Here is an 18,776-nt window from a genome sequence, read left to right on the forward strand (position 1 = left end):
CTGCATAGGAATTTGGTATGAGTTTTACGATATATCTCACTCTGGGTTATCTGGGTTATATATCAAGTAGCAAATCAATTGCAATATGTCATAAGGAGGAAGTATTCTGTCTCTTCTTGTGCTGTCTTAGCACCACAAGAAGAGACATTGCATGCATTTTTGGTCAGCAATATCTAGATCTACCGCGAAGTTATCACATTTATTAGTACGCTTGTAGTATCGTATAAACCTGAATATAATTTTAATTTCTATCACATGTCCTGATTTCGCTCACACTAATCTTGAGCTCGTTTTTCCAATTAAAGCAATCAAAAACTTAATAAAACAAACAAAAGCCTCGAAAAAATTGAGCTTATTATAACCGGCAGTCTGTGTAAATGATTCTCTGAGTTCGACCTCTGTACTTAGCGAACAAACTTTTAAGTTATTCGTTAGAGGGCCCGGAGGCTTTGCAACTTAGTTAAGTCTTGCGGTCGCACTGGCCGCACCAAAAATACTCGTTCCCTTTATGAAACATCTTAATACGATTGTCAAGGAAGTAGCGCGTTGCGGCTCAATTTGTGGTCGGAGAAAGGTTAAATAATAGCCGAAGAACATTATTTAAAATCTCGTGTAAATGAATGACAATTTAGATTCCTATTATGGAAGAATTCATTGTTATACCTAGAAACACTATCATCACACATTCATCCATATTTCGTTTCTCACTGGTGGTAGGACCTCTTGAGAGTCCGCACGGGTAGGTGCCACCACCCCGCCTATTTCCGCCTTGAAGCAGTAGTGCGTTTCGGTTCGAAGGGTGGGGTAGCCGTTGTGACTATACTGAGATCTTAGAACTTATCTCAAGGTGTGAGGTGCATTTACGTTGTAGATGTCTATGGGCTCCAGTAACCACCTAACATCAGGTGGGCTGTGAGCTCGTCAACACAAATAAGCAATAAAAAAAAAGTTAGTATAGAATAAAATTTATCAAGACGATTATTTCAATTTTATTGGTTTATTATAAAAAAACTATTGTGTAGGCTATTGTCATTGCTGCAGTTAGTATTTAACTAGAACTTTATCGCTTTTCACAGCATGGATGCCTACAACATCATTCAATTCCCTCTCACGTCTGAAGCAGTAATGAAAAAGATTGAACATAACAACACCTTGGTCGTTATTGTCCACACAAGTGCAAACAAGCACCATATTAAGACTGCAGTCAAAATTCAAGCAGAAAGAAAGAAGTCAAATTCCTATTGGGGAAGAATTCATTGTCATACCTAGAAACACTATCATCACACATTCATCCACATTTCGTTTATCATAGAGATCATTTTTGCTTAATATTATTTTCTGATACCAATACATACAAAACAGTCGTTTGGGTTTGTTTGCCCACCGAAGAATGTATCCTTATTAGCATGTATTGTTTTTTTCGGTTGTCTGATCACTTCAGTGTTAAATCTTACTCATGAGTAACGATTTAGCTAGTATATGAATTGTTTTTAATTTTACGGATTGATTATAGTCACCGTCGAGCATTGAAACACTACAGACGTGTGTTCATCGGGCTATTCTTGACGTTGATAATATGACAATAACTATGACATGTGAAGAGTTGCCAGTTTTTTCCCTCTAACAGAAAAAACGTTCCACGCAGCTGAAGAAGTTTTCACTTCAAAAATATGCCAATTAAAAACTTTACACATAACAATTTATAGAGCTGCTTTTTTCAACTCCTACAGCGATTTTACAAAACAGTTCAAAAGAATTCTGTGAACGAATTTTCACTATATATCATTCAAGCTTCAAAATTGACATATCAGAGGAATGCGTTCTACAACAAAGCCGTATATCTGATGAAATAAATATAGTCATAGCACAGATCTAGTTTTAAGAAACAACGAACAAATATTGTCATTAAAATTCTTGCTATTTCAAAACGTATTGCAGGCTTTCAGAAAACGCGTTCGTCAATAACATCTCTGCCGAGACGCGAAACAATTTGTTTACCAGCCGCCGTTCCAAAAGGCATCCCAACTTTATAATTGGTGTTGATATAATTACGTGATCTTAACAATAAGAACAATGCTCGTACGTGAAAACGGAACACGTTAAATAAATGCTATTATTGAGTTTACATGAATACATTTTGCTTGAAACTCGGAACGATTTTAGGGTTTGACAGATGTGTTTAAAATTAAATTTAAGATTTGAATTATTTTACATATTTCACTCACGTACAACATTATATATCTGAACTATATTCAAATTATTAATTGCTGAATAAAAAATATTGTTCTTTGGATACAAAGTCTGAAGTCGTCGTGGCCTAACGGATAAGACGTCCGGTGCATTCGTGTTGAACGATGCACCGGTGTTCGAATCCCGCAGGCGGGTACCAATTTTTCTAATGAAATACGTATTCAACAAATGCTCACGATTGATTTCCACGGTGAAGGAATAACATAACATAATAACATCGTGTAATAAAAATGAAACCCGCAAAATTATAATTTGCGTAATTACTGGTGGTAGGACCTCTTGTGAGTCCGCACGGGTAGGTACCACCACCCTGCCTATTTCTGCCGTGAAGCAGTAATGCGTTTCGGTTTGAAGGGTGGGGCAGCCGTTGTAACTATAATTGAGACCTTAGAACTTATATCTCAAGGTGGGTGGCGCATTTACGTTGTAGATGTCTATGGGCTCAAGTAACCACTTAACACCAGGTGGGCTGTGAGCTCGTCCACTCATCAAAGCAATAAAAAAAAAAAATTACTTAGACGTTTCATAATATTCATTAATTATAACGTTATAACAGCAAGAGCGTACAAATGTTCGCAACAGTGAGTTTTAAATCATAAAAGATGTTACGTAAGTTTTACATAATTCTTTATCAAACATTAATTAAAGCGCGCCTAATTAACTTTTCAGATTCAACGTCGGAAACGGAAAGTCGTGACCGCGCCGCTACACTTCATATTAAGAGTAAATCCTTTTAAATACATAAATAATTTAGCTGACGCCGGATTAGAGCCGTCATGATTCACACTGAAGCGGGAAATGAAATTTGAATATTTTCTTTTTTTTTTGTTTACAGACAATTATTAGCTTTTTGGGATTTGTGAAAATTTTAGGACGTACCGTTCAAAATGTTTGAGAAATGTCAATAAAGACAATTTGTTCAGTATTTTAATAAAGAGAACGTTGTAGATTGCTTATTAAGTATAGGAGTTATGAAAAATTTTAAAGATTACAAATCAAATATGCATTTAAATACTTTTCTTGCAATAAACACACTTTTTGCTTTGTCTACACTTTTCTATATGAAAAAAAACTTAAAGGAAATATTTCATAGACTGTATTATGAATGCTATTTTTATAAATTAATAATAATTTGCACTAAAAATCTAAAAATAGAGTGTTTAAAACAAACATATTTTTCCGATAATCGCGAGGATACACTTGTAAACAAAAAAATAGTCTTTGTTATTAACTTACTAATGTTATTAGCTTAAATACTATAAATGAAACGCTGTGTTGTTTTATAAAAAGTTAACATCGGTGTGAATGTCTCTCATGCACGAGACGTTGATACGACCCTCGTCTTCGGGGTTGCAACTCGTAATCCTCTTAATAGATTCCGTATAGTCATCCAGACTACTGCCAACATTTCTACATGCACTCAATTATACGCCATTCATTTGTGATGTACTAAAAAGGATTTTAGATTTTTGTATGTAATTAGTGCCTCGTTTTTAGTTAAAAAAAAGAGTAATCAATACAATAAATGATAAGTTTCATTCAACATAAAAATCATATAGATAATATGTTAAACTGTAGCGTGCTTAATTCTTTATCTCTTAATTATGATTTTAGATGTGATGTACTAAATGATAAGTATTAAATTTAAATAAATATGACGGAGAGGAGATTTGCAGCTGCAATGAAAAAAAACCTCTAAATTTAATTTTTTATTTATTCATTGTAAACGTGAGATAGTTGTTAAAACGCATGCTTGCTACAGCACTGAGGTTTGTAATCTCGTGTCTTCAATTAATTCAATTAAATTCAATCAATACTGGGTAGGACCGCCGCCGGCGCCGACCCACCTTAATCTGTGAATCTAAATTTGTATACAAAAATATTAAACTGACAGTTAAACGTGTAATCTTTGAATTTCTACTGTGAATAGCCACATTAATTACATAAAAATTAAATTTCCGTTGTTACTCGTGACAATATGCCTGATTATGAACGATATATCTATTTCTAACTTGGATCCCGTCTATTACTGGACCTAGGACCTCTTTTTAGTCCGCACGGGTAGGTACCACCACTCTACCTATATCTGCCGTGAAGCAGTAATGCGTTTCGGTTTGAAGGGTGGTGCAGCCGTTGTAACTATACTGAGACCTTAGAAGTCATATCTCAAGGTGGGTGGCGGCATTTATTTTGTAGATGTCTATGGGCTCCAGTAACCACTTAACACCAGGTGGGATGTGAGCTCGTCCATCCATCTAAGCAATATAAAAAGAAGAGCAGTCACGTGTTCGGATTTCACGCAAGTCACGGTCGAAGTCTAGGATTAATTTTAAACAATATAATTGTCAGTTCAAGTTGATGTTTGAAGGTGGCTCATGTGTATTGGCTCCAGTACTATTTCGACTTTAGACTAAACTGAATATCGGCAGGCTACTTCACAAGACGAACTAAAGTGGGTTAGAATCCACGTGCCTAAGGTACAGACAGCTACAGACTCACTAAAAATCGTACCGCTCTAAAAGGTATATCACTATGCATTCTAGATTACTTAATTTTATTACTTATAGATTTTTTTGGTCTTTTTGGCATTTTTGGTCTACACACAGCTTATTAGCATATGTAATTGACATTGACAAAATACATTTACCATTGAAGCTGTATGTACCTGATTCCTGTTTTTACTTGTCTAAAATAAAATAAAACAAATCAAGTCTAAAATCACTTCACAGCGTAATCGAAAATACTTTCAGCGTTTGAATAAATAAAACCGTTTCTATTTACGCCGGTCCCTTCCCAGCCCGTAAATACATAATTAATTGACATTTTAAAGAATATATTTTTGAAACGAAATAATTTAATACGGTCCGTGAAAGGGTAGAAGATTTTCTGTTGTCATGCCGTGAAATGGGGTACGAATGACTTAATAATTGATATAAAAAGTTAAAACGTGTTCAATTTATTATTAAAATACGAAAGCGTCGGGAAAATTTGTGGGCTAATTAATTTTAAATGAAATATTTAAGAATACAGGTTTTTGTATTAATTTATTAACAATAATTGCATATACCTTGTTGGATAGAGTTTTTTGCTTACTTTGAGGAAGTGTGAAAGTTAAGAAATTGTTAGTTACAATTGACTACGTTTAAGTTTCATGTTGATGAAAAAAATTAATTATATGTATTTAAAATAATTCTAGAAATAGATTTATACATATTTGAAAATAAAATATATTATTATTTATTTAATTTATAAAGAACGTCATGTGGTTTCAGTCTCGTGTAATTAGTAATTAAAATGTTGAAATATTTTAAATTTCCACGGGAGATAAAAATCCCTGAGATCATCGGATAGTCTGAGACTGAAAATGCCTGCTCAGTCTATATCATTGTTTGACCATTCGTTCACCGTTCAGGCGATTCGATTGTGGAATGCACTGCTGGCAGTAATGAGAAGTGCTTCAACTCTAAATTGCTTTAAAATAATCATGAAGGAACATTAATTACCTCTGATTTGTTTTGTTTGCTTGTACACAATTTACGATTTCCATACTGTTCATTTATTACGTGTATGCAAGGATGTTGGTATATTGGTTTGTAAATCATATGGTTAGTTCATAAATATATTGTAAATTGTAAATATTTATTTATTGTATATATATATTTTTTTTCAAGAATGTGCGTTATGGGTTAGTGTATCATGATAAATCTCCCTAAATATTGTTAATAATAGTATACTAGCAACATATTTGATGTATCTTATTCAGAATTTCTATAAAGAAAGCGGTGAAAATCTGGGAGATCTGAAAGATCGCTTTTAGCGATAAGACCTCCTATTGTACAATTATTCCTTTTTTTTCTGAGCCGGGGGTCAAACCTACTATTAGGTCCCCCGCCTAGAGGACGCGTGGGGTATGTGAAACTGAACGGTGCGCAGCGGACAGCGAGCCCAAAAATAGCATTTAGGGCCCTATTCATTAAAGGACTCCCTTGCACTCTCGCCTAAGCATCCGATCACCCCGAGGTAAAACCTGGGTGAGATAAGGGGTTACGGCGTTCAAAACTGTAACGAGTCGCGCGACCCCAGGACGCTCTACCGATGAGAGTCTACGAGGTGAAACGAAGGCTCTGAAACTTCAGCCGTCTTTTTATTTATTTTTTATTGCTTAGATGAGTGGACGAGCTCACAGCCCACCTGGTGTTAAGTGGTTACTGGAACCCATGGACATCTACAACGTAAATGCGCCACCAACCTTGAGATATAAGATCTAAGGTCCCAGTATAGTTACAACGGCGGCCCCGCCCTTCAAACCGAAACGCATTACTGCTTCACGGCAGAAATAGGCAGGGTGGTGGTACCTACCCGTGGCGGACTCACAAGAGGTCCTACCACCAGTAATAAAGTCTCAGTACAGCGGCCCGTCAGGCCAGCTATGCGGTGCAGTTAGTGTCCCGGGCTACCCCGCTAAGCTGGGGCGCAATACGCCGCCAACCGGTCGCTCTTATGACGTCACTACTGAACAACGCGCTAGAGTGCTGATAGCACGCCCCGGGCCTGGTCCCCTTCAGGTTGCCCCGTGACTGTACAACTATACCTGCCTGTTGACTGTTTAATATATATTCTATCTCTCTCTGTCTCTCACATAAAAACAATAAAACAACTGTATAGGCCGTAAAACTTTAAAGTATTCGAAACGACAGAAATAATAAAATAAAATTAATAAACGACACCAAAAGGATAAAACTAACCCGTAAAAGTAGTTTAAACTATCTCCATGTGAAAACGAAGTAACATACTAAATATAAAATTATTTAATCTGTTGAAGTAACGGATGTAATTTAGAACATTTTCAGATCGCTTTCTCTTTTCGACTATTAATATAATAAATATATTATGATAGATCAACAAAATTAAAATATTCGACTATTAATATAACAATATCATGATGCAATACAAAAATAAAATAAAAATAACGCATTAATTAAAAAATCGTGTTGTTTAATATCTATGTTACAATACAATATTAATCTTACCATGCGATCGTGATATCGTGAACAAAATCACTAGCTATTAGGCATAGCTAGTTTTTGTTTACAAACAAATGATAAGTAATGGCTGGTGACAGTGATTAATTAGACTAGATTCATTTTTAATGTCACAACAGCTCTTAGATTAGCAGTAGAATTAGCTATGAGAATTGTTTAATTTTTTAGGGGTTCATGAGCCCAAAAAATGAACACTTGATTGATGATTGTGTCTTGTTTGTGTCACTGGAACTGCTGCTTGAAGATCAAATTTTTCAAGTTTCGCAAAATATGCTTCGTAGGATTTATGAACTAATTTAAGATTTATGAACCCTTGATGTTTCGCGAGTCGTAGATATAATTAGGAATACTGTTACGGTTTCATTCCGAATTGATAAATTTCATTTTATTATATTCGGTTTCCAGTAATTGTTATTAACAGTTCGTCAAATCAAGACAACAGTGGAGTATTCTAACGTAATAGTTAATTTTAATTAAATTGCAAAAATCAACATTACAATTAATCATTATATGTTATGATTGATACGTAAATGAGATCATTTTTTAATAAATGAACATCAACGATACCAGAGACGCATGACAAAAATATCTGATGCGTAGTGAATGAAGCTAGTGACGCTGTGAAAGAGATTAACAATCAACAAATTTTCAAATGGAAACCGAAGCCTGGATAATCCTAGGAATAAACCGAACGATTAGAATAAACTGGAGGAGATCTTAGCGTGAATGATTTTTTGGGTTCTGGTAACCAACAAGAATTCCCTATGTAATGTGCTCTGCGTCAACCCTGTCCCGCCGTTTCAATAGCCCCGACTGGGCTCCGGCCCGGTCCGAGGTAGGGCACCGGTTGTGAGCGGCAGGAGTTATTAGTGAGGTTCAACTCCCACATACCCCACCTGCCGCGCGGGTGGGGATCCTGCGATTTTCTCCTGTGGAGAAAAAAAAAAAAAGGAAGTTCTAACCCGTTATTTTCTTATGCTAACAATCTCACGACCCTCCAGATTTAAAATGCGGAGCGCATACCTATTTAGAGATATGAGCTCGAAGTTAATTGTATTTGTATAACGCAGGTATGATCTTCTCATGTAGACTTCCAAGACGACCCAGAATCAGCGGTTATGTATATTTAACTATTTTGACGGGACTTAATTTCCAATTACATAAGCTTATTTTTCTATTGTAGAAGTCGTTCCTAAGCACTTATTAAGTTTTATTCTTAAATACTAATTAAATGAAATACTTATTTTCTGATAAAAGTTGGTACTTGCCTGCGAGATTTGAAGACTGGCATAGTCTTATCCTTTAGGTCATAAGGTCTTTTGCAGCGGCCACGAACTACAGTAAGGTCGGCCGCTATGCAATATATTTTACTTACAAGGGAAATATTGGATGTAGTAGAACTGTGACTATATCTCATAGTTCTCTCATAGTTAAGACGGACTGGGACCACACTTTGTGGAACATCAGATGGAACAAATGTGTATGTATGTATGCTTAAATCTTTAGCAACGGATTTTGATGCGGTTTTTTTAATAGATAAAGTGATTGAAGAGGAAGGTTTATATGTATAATAACATCCATTAAATAGTGGAGAAATCAATAATAAATTACAGTTTCCAGATTCCATTACGAATACACGAAACATTAAGTTTTGTCCGACAAGGACATGTCCAAGGATCAATTATTTTGGTTTAACAAGGGTGGCTAAGATGCTGCTACCAACCCCATAACAGTAGTATCAGTCCTTATCAATCTGCTTTAGTAGCAATTTTCCAACTCACTAGTTCCTATTTAGAGTACTAGTAGGAAGAAATGGTAGCAAGTTAACACGTAATAATATATACAAAGCTTATCTATTTTGACCGAAAAGCAAATAAAGTGTTTCGGTCCAAAGAGTAGAACGGCCGATGTGCCACTTATATTGAAACGTGAAACTTATGACTCTGGATTGGCCGTAAAGTTTAAGGAGCGACGTCTATGAGCATCGGTAACTACTTAAATCGTGTGTAGCTTATTTTTAGCCCAACCTGGTAAATATATATAGATATGATGACACTTATTCTTATAGCAGTGACCTATTGTCTATTGACGTAGCTTAAAATAATAATTCGATGTTGTATTTTTTTTATTAACATAGGGATGTAGTGCACAGGACCAAATTGTTTTATTTATCTTTCTCCCAAAATACGCATTCATGTTTAACCCTTATATTTTTATGTCTTCTTAGTCTCTCTCTAGTTCTCTCTCTAGTCTCTTCTTAGTATTTCTTCTTCTTTTATAATTTTATTAAGAAGCTACGAGGATGTCAAATTCACCGACAATTTCGATAGGGGATTGAAGTGCGGGACAGCCGCTGTAACTATACTGAGACCTTAGAACTGATATCTCAAGGTGGGTGCAGCATTTACGTTGTAGATGTCTATGGGCTCCAGTAAACACTTAACACCGGTGGGCTGTGATCCCGTCCACCCATCTAATCAATAAAAAACTGAGCAACCCAAAAACTCAATAAGTCAACAGCAAAGTATAATCGTAACAAGGCCAGTATCTTAATATCTGTTATTTACTGTGAATCACTTATTTGCCGTCTGCTATGAAACCTAACTCCTGGAGCGGATTGCTAGCCACATCACGCAGTATCCGCAATTCGATTCATTGCCTGAGTATTGTTGCTAAACATATTTGAAATACTTGATTTGGATGTAGTTGTTCGTATCGTGTTAAATCGTCTATATATCACGTAACCGTATTACAGGGCAAGATTTTAATTTAGAACTACCTTGTAGCTTAATAATCTATACTAATATTATAAAGAGGAAAGATTTGTTTGTTTGCTTGTATTGAATAGGCTCCGAAACTATAGAACCGATTTGAAAAATTCTTTCACTGTTTAGAAGCTACACTATTCCCGAGCGACATAGGCTATACCTAATAATTTTTAAAAAAAATTAGGGATCCTTACTAAAACTCCAATAATGTAATTCAAAGTGTAAAAAAAATAACTATTCTTTACATCACGTGCCCTGCGAAAACTATTGATGTGTTGCAATTGATGTGACAATAAAAACCAGCAGCGTAACGACAAGTTCTTTTATTTGTGCAAGAATGCAGAAAGCAGGTAGAAATGGCTGGCACGGCTTGTTTTATTAACACTATCCCCCCTTCGTTGGCTTTGGCTGGCGGCGGTGGCGGTGGCTGTGGCGGAAGGGGGCGTGTTAATATGGCTTGGCGGCTTGGCTGGCGGCAGGGCATGACAGCTGACGTCACATCCGTTACATTCGGCCATCCTGCAACAATTGCTCCCGCAATGGGGAACACACAAAAACATTTAGTTCTCAAATAAATCAATAAGGTCTTCAGTTTCGAGCTGCTCATCGGAACTACTAGCGCTATCGGACACGTGGGCTATACTTTTATAGGGCCTTAATGAATCTGTTGATACCAGGCCAGTGAAATTTTTATAACTTCGAAAACCTTTTAGATATACTTCTAATTCGATACCGATTGTTACCTACTACTTTAGTTACTACATACGGACCTGAGTACAAATCGTCTAATTTGGTATTAATCCTAGCGGCGCTACTAACCAGTTGAAGCCTGTCTCTACGATACAAAATCCCTTTTCTTATAAACATGAGCATTTTTTTAAATTAATGTTGTGTGTCATTATTGTACTCGCTTGTTTTATCCTAGCTGTAGCTATCTTACGCCGTGCGTCAACAGTTTCTGGTTCGCGACCAGGAACCGAAACATCACATATTCACCTACCCGAGCGCGCAAAGATTAAATCACAAGGCTTGTAGCCGCTGCTACTTTTAATTGTGTTGTTTGTGCCTCAAATGACGGAGTTCACTAAATTATTTGAAGCTTCACTAGGATCAGTTTCCCGCAACACATAAAATGTATGTTTAGTTTGTTCAACCTGGCCAATTAGCGCGCGGACAAGCAATACCGTTTAACGTATGCCTAAACTGTTTATCTTCTGATATATTTTTTAAAGTACTTACTCGTAAAAGCTTTCCCATAGTCTGTCACCACGTGATTCGGGTATCTGGACAAACCCTATTAATATATTTTTCAATGCACGAATGGTCCCGATTGAATTTACAGTACGCGTTAGTTCAGCTATCACAAATTTAGACAACGCATCTTTCATTACGATCATGTACTGGTTGGTGCCCTTTAGATGTCCTACAGAAGGGCATCATGTTATCTATTTGTACCATGCGCATAATATCAGATGGTTTAGAGATCGGATATAGACAGTCTTCTTTTTTTTAACATAGGTATTCTTCTCATGTGTACAATAAAGACATGCTGCCACGTATTTCCTAATAAAGAGTGTCATTTTAAGAAACCAATATTGGCTTTTAATCAAAGCTAAACGATGATTTAGATCCACGTGACTAATGTCGTCATATGCATTTGTACAATTTTCCATTTAGCCGAAGGGACTGCGAATCTGTTTCCGTTAAAAGTTTTTCGAACTAGTTCATAATTATCTTTATCAGCGCGACTTCGTCCGCGTGGAATGTAGTTCACAAATAATGCTTTATTTTAGAACAAATTTGGTTAGCATAAAAAAACTTTATAGTGAGCCAACCTTAACATATAGACATATGCGGTCGCGAACATACCTTAACATATAGATCTTTCTGCAGCGCACGCACCGGAAGCTCTCAAGGGAAAATAACCCGATTTTGAAACATTCTTTACTGGTACTTCGCTTGTATTGGTCTTAGCGTGACACGTGATGGTCTTAGCGGTCTTAGCGTTATATAGCCTATAACCTTTCTCAATAAATGGGTTATTTAACACTGCAAGAATTTTTCAAATCGGACCAGCAGTTCTTGAGATTAGCGCGTTCAAACAAACAAACTCTTCAGCTTTATAATGTTAGTATAGATTGCTTTATAATCGAACCAAGCTTTTCGTCCTGACATTGCACAGTACAGAATCAATCAGTAACTAAGAAGATTCACGTTCATCATGTCAACAGGATGCCTATTAAACGCGTCTACAAATGTTCCATACGTTCACCAGGTCTATACTCAACACTAATTTCATAATCTTCTTTCAAAACTCACCATCGCGCAATGCGTGGTATACAGCACAAACCACAGTACAATCAGTTTCTACTATATCATGTTTACCTACTTCATAAACACGGAGCCAACGTAGCGATTGTACGACCGCCAGGTTATGAGCTCTTGACTATGATACACACTCTTCCTTCCTAGTAACCCGGCTAAAATACATAACAGGCCGCAGTGAGTTGTCAGTTTGTTTTTGTAATAGTATACCAGAAATTCCTAAGTTACACGCATCGGTTTGTATTTCTGTAAGAAGCATAGGGTTATACAGAGCTAGCATAGGTTTGGAACATAAACTGTTTTTCAGTTGTTCGAAATTCGCGTTATGTTCACGGCCCCACACCCATGATTTATCTTTCTTTTTTTTTTTCCTAACTCAGTTAATGGACGCGCAATCACGGCAAAACTGGGAATAAACTTCTAAAGTAACACATAACCAATAAACTGTCGCACACTATGAGCATTATTTGGCACAGGAAACTGCGAAACGGCTGTAAATTTTTGTTGCACCCGGCTGTATACCGTCTGAAGATATTTCATGACCTCAATAAGTGACTTGTTTCTCCAAGAATGAGCATTTACTCATAATCTTAAGTCTCTCCCAAGTACTTTCTCAATAATTATTGAACCTGATTTTATATCAACTGAGGGTAGAGGTAAATCATTTAAAATTGCTAGTATCTCGATTTGACCTACATTTATTTTTACCCATTTCTTTTCTACCCACAGACTCAATTATTTTATTTATTAAACGCATTTAACTACCCCACCTAGTGGAATAAGGTGGAGAAAAAGTAGAAACGCATGAATACAGATGGCGCTTTTGCTAAACCAAAAGGAATTCTAGTGTACTCGAAATAATGACCTTGCGGTGTAATGAAAGCAGTTGTGTGTCTGGCACAATGCTTAATTGATGGTAGCCCTGGGCTAAATCTAAACTCGTGAAGTACTGTTCGGTGGATACTTTTATATTTTACCATAGCGTTTAACGCACGATAATCAACGTATAGCCTACTGTCGCAGTTCTTTTTCTTAATAAGACCACTGGTGAAGCATGACTAGATTCAGATTATTTTATAATGCCAGCATCTAAAAGTTGATTAGCTTTAGATTTAACTATCGTTTGTTCATTATGAGAAAGTCTAAAGGTGGCGATACACGGGCTGATCACCAGTAAGCTTAATTTGCATTTGAACTAAATTGGCAATACCTAAATCATGTGTATTCGTAGCAAAGCAATGCTTAAACTGTATTTTTTTAAATCTGAATGACCCTTATTATTTAATGGCTACTTTTAATTTTTTTTATTTCTACCCTCAAATCTCGAAATATTTGTAATGGCATGGCTAGGGCAAGTAGAAATGCAACACACCTGACTGTTTGGCTGTGGCTCCTCGCAGCTGTTGGCCCTTGGCAGGACCTCGCCCGGCGGCCACATGATGGTCTCCGAGCCCACGTTGATGACTTTGATGTAGCTGTCTTCGCCGCGCAGCAGCGTCGCCGGCAGGGAGAAGGAAGCTCGTAGCCGTGAATCTCGTGAAGCGCCGTGAAGCTCGTAGTGCCGCACAGTGGGTTTCTCCACGTTGTTGCTCTTCTAGTTTCCGTCCACGTGAACCAGAATGATGGAAGGACAGGGCGGCGGGCGCTCTTCGTCCGACGACGTCGATATTCCTTTGGTTTGATTGTTCCAGGTTCTTCATCATGTAGCTCAAGCATCGCCTTGTGGACCTCCTTCTGAAGCAAATTTTTCAACACCTTCCTCGCCAGTGGAATAGGAGCTTCATCTTCTTCAAACTCGTCAGAATACCGAGAGATCTGAGCGTGTATATGATGTTGTTTCATTTCTTTATGCCACTTCTGATTGTTGCAATTGATGTGACAATAAAAACCAGCAGCGTAACGACAAGTTCTTTTATTTGTGCAAGAATGCAGAAAGCAGGTAGAAATGGCTGGCACGGCTTGTTTTATTAACACTATCCCCCCTTCGTTGGCTTTGGCTGGCGCCGGTGGCGGTGGCTGTGGCGGAAGGGGGCGTGTTAATATGGCTTGGCGGCTTGGCTGGCGGCAGGGCATGACAGCTGACGTCACATCCGTTACAGATGATAGAATAAAATAATGTACTACGACTTTGTAGAACACATTATTATTTACAAAAAGTGTCAAGTGACAGGATATGTCTAACTATTATAGTTATGCCGCAATAAGTGTTCTTTTTGGTAAAGACCCGAGCGGAACCGGAGCGGGCCCCTAGTATATAATAAATAGATTCATATTAAAAAATTAGAGTAAACTGAAATCCATCAAACTTCATAGAATAAAATTGTTCTGTAAAACTTTTATTCAAGCGTAATAATGTCATTTGAAAATTTAAACTAAAACATATTCTTCATATAATACTAAAATAATAGACGTTAAAGTAATATACTTAAAACATCGAGTCGAGCTTAGTCAATATCCTTCTAAAAATAAATACAAAATACGGAGTCTTGCGTAGGCCGAGAATGGGCTGATAAAAGATATGTATGTAACCTCTATAAGATTAATCCGAAAAGAGGTTAATATGCTATTTATAACATTCTTCTTTAGATGACATAAATAGAATTTCGATTATTGAAACATTAGAACATTAGACATATAAAGAGCATTTTTGCAATATTAAAATATAAAAATATATAAAAATAATGGTGAAGCAATAGCTTTAAATGTTGTTTCTCTTCATAAGAGCAACTCAATTTGTGCTATAGTTTTACTAAGCTAAACTGTATTTTGATATAAATAAAATAATACATTATATGTATATGTAATGTGTGTTGTCAATATAGAAATACTTTATCTAAATAAGCTACGTTTTAAGGAATTTGTTGATAGTTGGATTGTGAATCATTTTTAATCCGTTGTTATAAGAATGTTTTTCAAAAAAACTGCCTTATCAAACAAATTTTGAAAAAACATCAGATGAAAATTAAACATGTTTTAAACAAACAAACTGTCATCAATTATTCGCTAATCATACGGAGGGTGGTTCCAAGTAAACTGACTTGCACTGTGTTTATTCAAAATAGTTATGTAACTTTCCAAACAAACACTGAACTAAACCATTAGTGGACCGCGCGTACATAACAACCTAGAAACATCATAAGCTATAAAACAAAGTTCGCAAACTTGACCAACATATTTGCAATAAAGTTGTACTTTGTAAGCAGAACAGGGAGTTGTCTTCACAGTATACAACCACACTTCTTCGTAAGAACACCTCACAAAAGTTTATCGCAAGAAAACTCTTCAAAGTAACCAAGTCGGTCGCCAGTCGCCGGAGACGCTGCCCGCTTGTCGCTGGCTTCCCAACTCGTTCGTACATAACCCCCGCTCTCAGATCAACGTCGAACCGCCTCTGACAAACAAACGGACAAGTTTTAATGTTTTGCTCACAAAGTGTATGATTAAACGCGGAGAGCGGCGGAGAGAGTCGGCCGTAAGTTATTGATTTTCCCCAACCGTGGCCCTGTCGACTACGCGGCTCGCGGTCTGGTACGAGAGCGCGACGAGTTTTCAACGTTTATTAATACTTTTTAAACAGCTCGAAAAGTAATTTTGAACGGAGAACAGAAACAGTTATAACTTTTTAAAATGTGACCTAAAATATCTCGTTCGAAAATGGTAGATGGAGTACTTTTCAAAGTGATTAAGTGCCGGAAAAGTTAGAGTTGCTTTGCTACAATACCGCGAGCCATTCAAGTCGCGCACCCTACAACTTCACGTCGCTCTACGTTCCGAAGTTAACGCAAAGTTCCGCCATTTTGGAACATGCTCACAACCCACTAGTTTTATAAAGAAACTTTTTATTAATTCCTGTGGGCCGCGGAGTGTCTGTTAGATGTTTTGAGGTTATGCTAAAATACGAAACAGTGTTTTGTGACTAGATAATTACGTTCTAATTGACCCTGTGACTGTGCTACCTTGAAAAAGTATTGTTTATGTGAATAAAATGTAATGTTTTGAAATGTAACTCTTGTGTGACATTTGGAATATGCTGTTGTAGATTGTGTTTACTTCTCTGGACGTTAAGAAGCGAAGGCTGGAAGTACTTCTTGACCTTGCCAGCTGCCCGGGTTCGAGGTTAGATGACAGGTAATAAGTGTTGAAGTTAGTTTGAATAGTTTTGACGGCCCGTAAAAAGTTGTGTCCGTGAAAAGTTTCCGTCAAAAAGTAATAATGAGTTGTCGATGTGTATACGTATGTGTGCTGTTACGAAAGTGTGTCACATTCGCGGTATTTATGTCGCTACCCGCTACGAATTTAGTTCCGTTTTAACTTTTTGTGCCCTGGATGTTCAGTGTCATGAATATTTGTCCTTCATTATATTCAATTGTTTAGTTCATCTTATTGCACAGCGGTATGCATCTCAACTAGAGTTGAAATGAAGACTGAAAATTTGAAATCACAAGAAAAATTGATTTTGTGCTTATTTCAATGAAGTGAACGATTTATAGGTTTTTATTTTATATTCAAATAATTAGTTATAATTAGAGAGTTTTCTCTAAGCGCAATCTCTCTAAAACGATTGTTAAAATACAAGCTTATAAGTGCTTAGTATTAACAAGCGCAAAAGGGGGAGGTTATTAAGTTAAATCGCGACAAAGAAATTTCCCTAATTGAAAAAGAAAATGAAGTTAATTTTTTAATGTGTTCCACAGTTTGAAGCACTGAGTTTAGCTCGTTAAAACTTATACTGACTAAAATCAGAGATGTAGAGGCGCGTTATAATGGTCTCAAAACCGAACAGCCTTTGTTTTCGTTTTTACGTAGCTAATGTTATTTAAGTTTCCTCATTTAATTACGCTCCAATTTATTTTCGAACACGTCAACGTATTTCAAAGATCAGCTCAACTGTTCTAACAAAAATAAGCTTTTACTTTTGCATACAGTTCCTATCAAACTAGCTTATGAATAAAGTAAAAATCCCGCGTTATTGGGTCGTTTTATTGAGAACGCTATTGCAAAGTCATTTTTGCGGCCCGGCCCTGTCTCAGTCCATTGTAGAAGGAAAATCTTTCTACAGTCACGGCTCTCGATGGGATAACGCTGACAGCGCTCAACTACAAAAGAACGTAAAGCCAAACCAACTTTGAAACGTTATTAGTTCTAATCACAATAGCAGAAAGCGCATTTTCGTAAACCGGGAGGGAAAGCTATGAAACTTTGTTAAATAACTTTTCAGATAACTTGAACTCGGCGTATTTGCGGAAAGTTGTAAGCGGAATTCCACCGCGGGCTAATTCAATCTGTACCCGTTTGTAATAAATGTTGTTTTCGCGTAATGCCAATTGGGAAGTTAAGTGCACTTCGCCGAGAGAAAAGTTCTGGACTTCACGAAGCAAAACGCGAACTTTTGTAGAACATTTCAGTGTAGTTAGTACAATGTTATAATGGAAATAAGCACTTCAAAATGGCGTCTTCTGCCGCAGTTATAGATGTGTGCCTATCGATTCAGGGATGTTTCTGTATGATGGATGCTATACTTTGGACATTGTTTGATTGGAAAACTTTTGAAGTGAAATTATTTTGTTTCCATAAAAACATGTTACTGGATAAACGTCCTTTGGAATTTATGTTAACATTGTTTTCAACGGTACCTCTTAATTTATGTTCATAATAATTTACATTTTCATTATCGTACAAGACTCTGCATAAAACTGTTTGTAATAAAGTTGATCATATTCATATCGTTGCAAAGTATCAAAACATGTTGATAAAACAGAATAAAATAGCGTATCATTAACTCCATTATGCATCGCAATGCAATTTGAAAATGGAATCGATAACCACATTTGCTCAGAACTCCGTATAACCAGGCAAACGTTACTGTGAAGTGGCTGCATTGTAATTTGAACTTTAAAGCTAGGCTGATAAAGTTCGATTTGATTTGCTTTCAATTAATATCTCGAAACCAAATTGGCAAGTAAAACAAGCCGGTTAAATCATACTATTATTAAATTTCAACGTTGATGAAGTAAAGTTCGTTTTATTTTGTTACGTAAATCTTGCAGTAAAGATTAGTGATTATAAAAGACAGAATTAGTATTAATTGGATTTAATGTTCACAAAGAGTTCTTGTGATTCCAGTAGCGTTCCGCGTATTTTCCACGTACCAAAAGCAATTTTCTCCTTTTTAGCTTCACATTATGAAATGAAATTTTGAGCATTTTCATTATAAAAATTTATCTAAATTGTTTTTGGGAAAATTACGTGAAATGTGACCGATTCAGTTCTTTCGGAAATCACAGAGAAACAGAAAGTAGACAAAAAATAAAAACGTATAAAATGGTTTTTAGTATAGAACAAAAAACTGTATAGGTATATTTTGTAAAAGATTATCGAAATTAAATGCATA

General features: G+C 36.4%; 1 protein-coding gene across 3 annotated transcripts in view; it reads left to right on the forward strand.

Moving 5' to 3' along the window:
• Window positions 1-16,285: 16,285 nt before the first annotated feature.
• LOC101736789 (myelin transcription factor 1) overlaps window positions 16,286-18,776 on the forward strand; it is a 277,664-nt gene continuing 275,173 nt past the window's right edge. Inside the window, exon 1 of one of the 3 annotated variants that reach the window (XM_062670682.1) lies at window positions 16,286-16,513. The gene's annotated coding sequence lies outside the window, so the exon portion shown is untranslated. The remainder of the gene's footprint in view (window positions 16,514-18,776) is intronic. The other 2 variants (XM_012697547.4, XM_021353499.3) reach the window with 2 other exon arrangements.

The sequence above is a fragment of the Bombyx mori genome, chromosome 10, assembly GCF_030269925.1.
Source record: "Bombyx mori chromosome 10, ASM3026992v2".
NCBI lineage: Eukaryota > Metazoa > Arthropoda > Insecta > Lepidoptera > Bombycidae > Bombyx > Bombyx mori.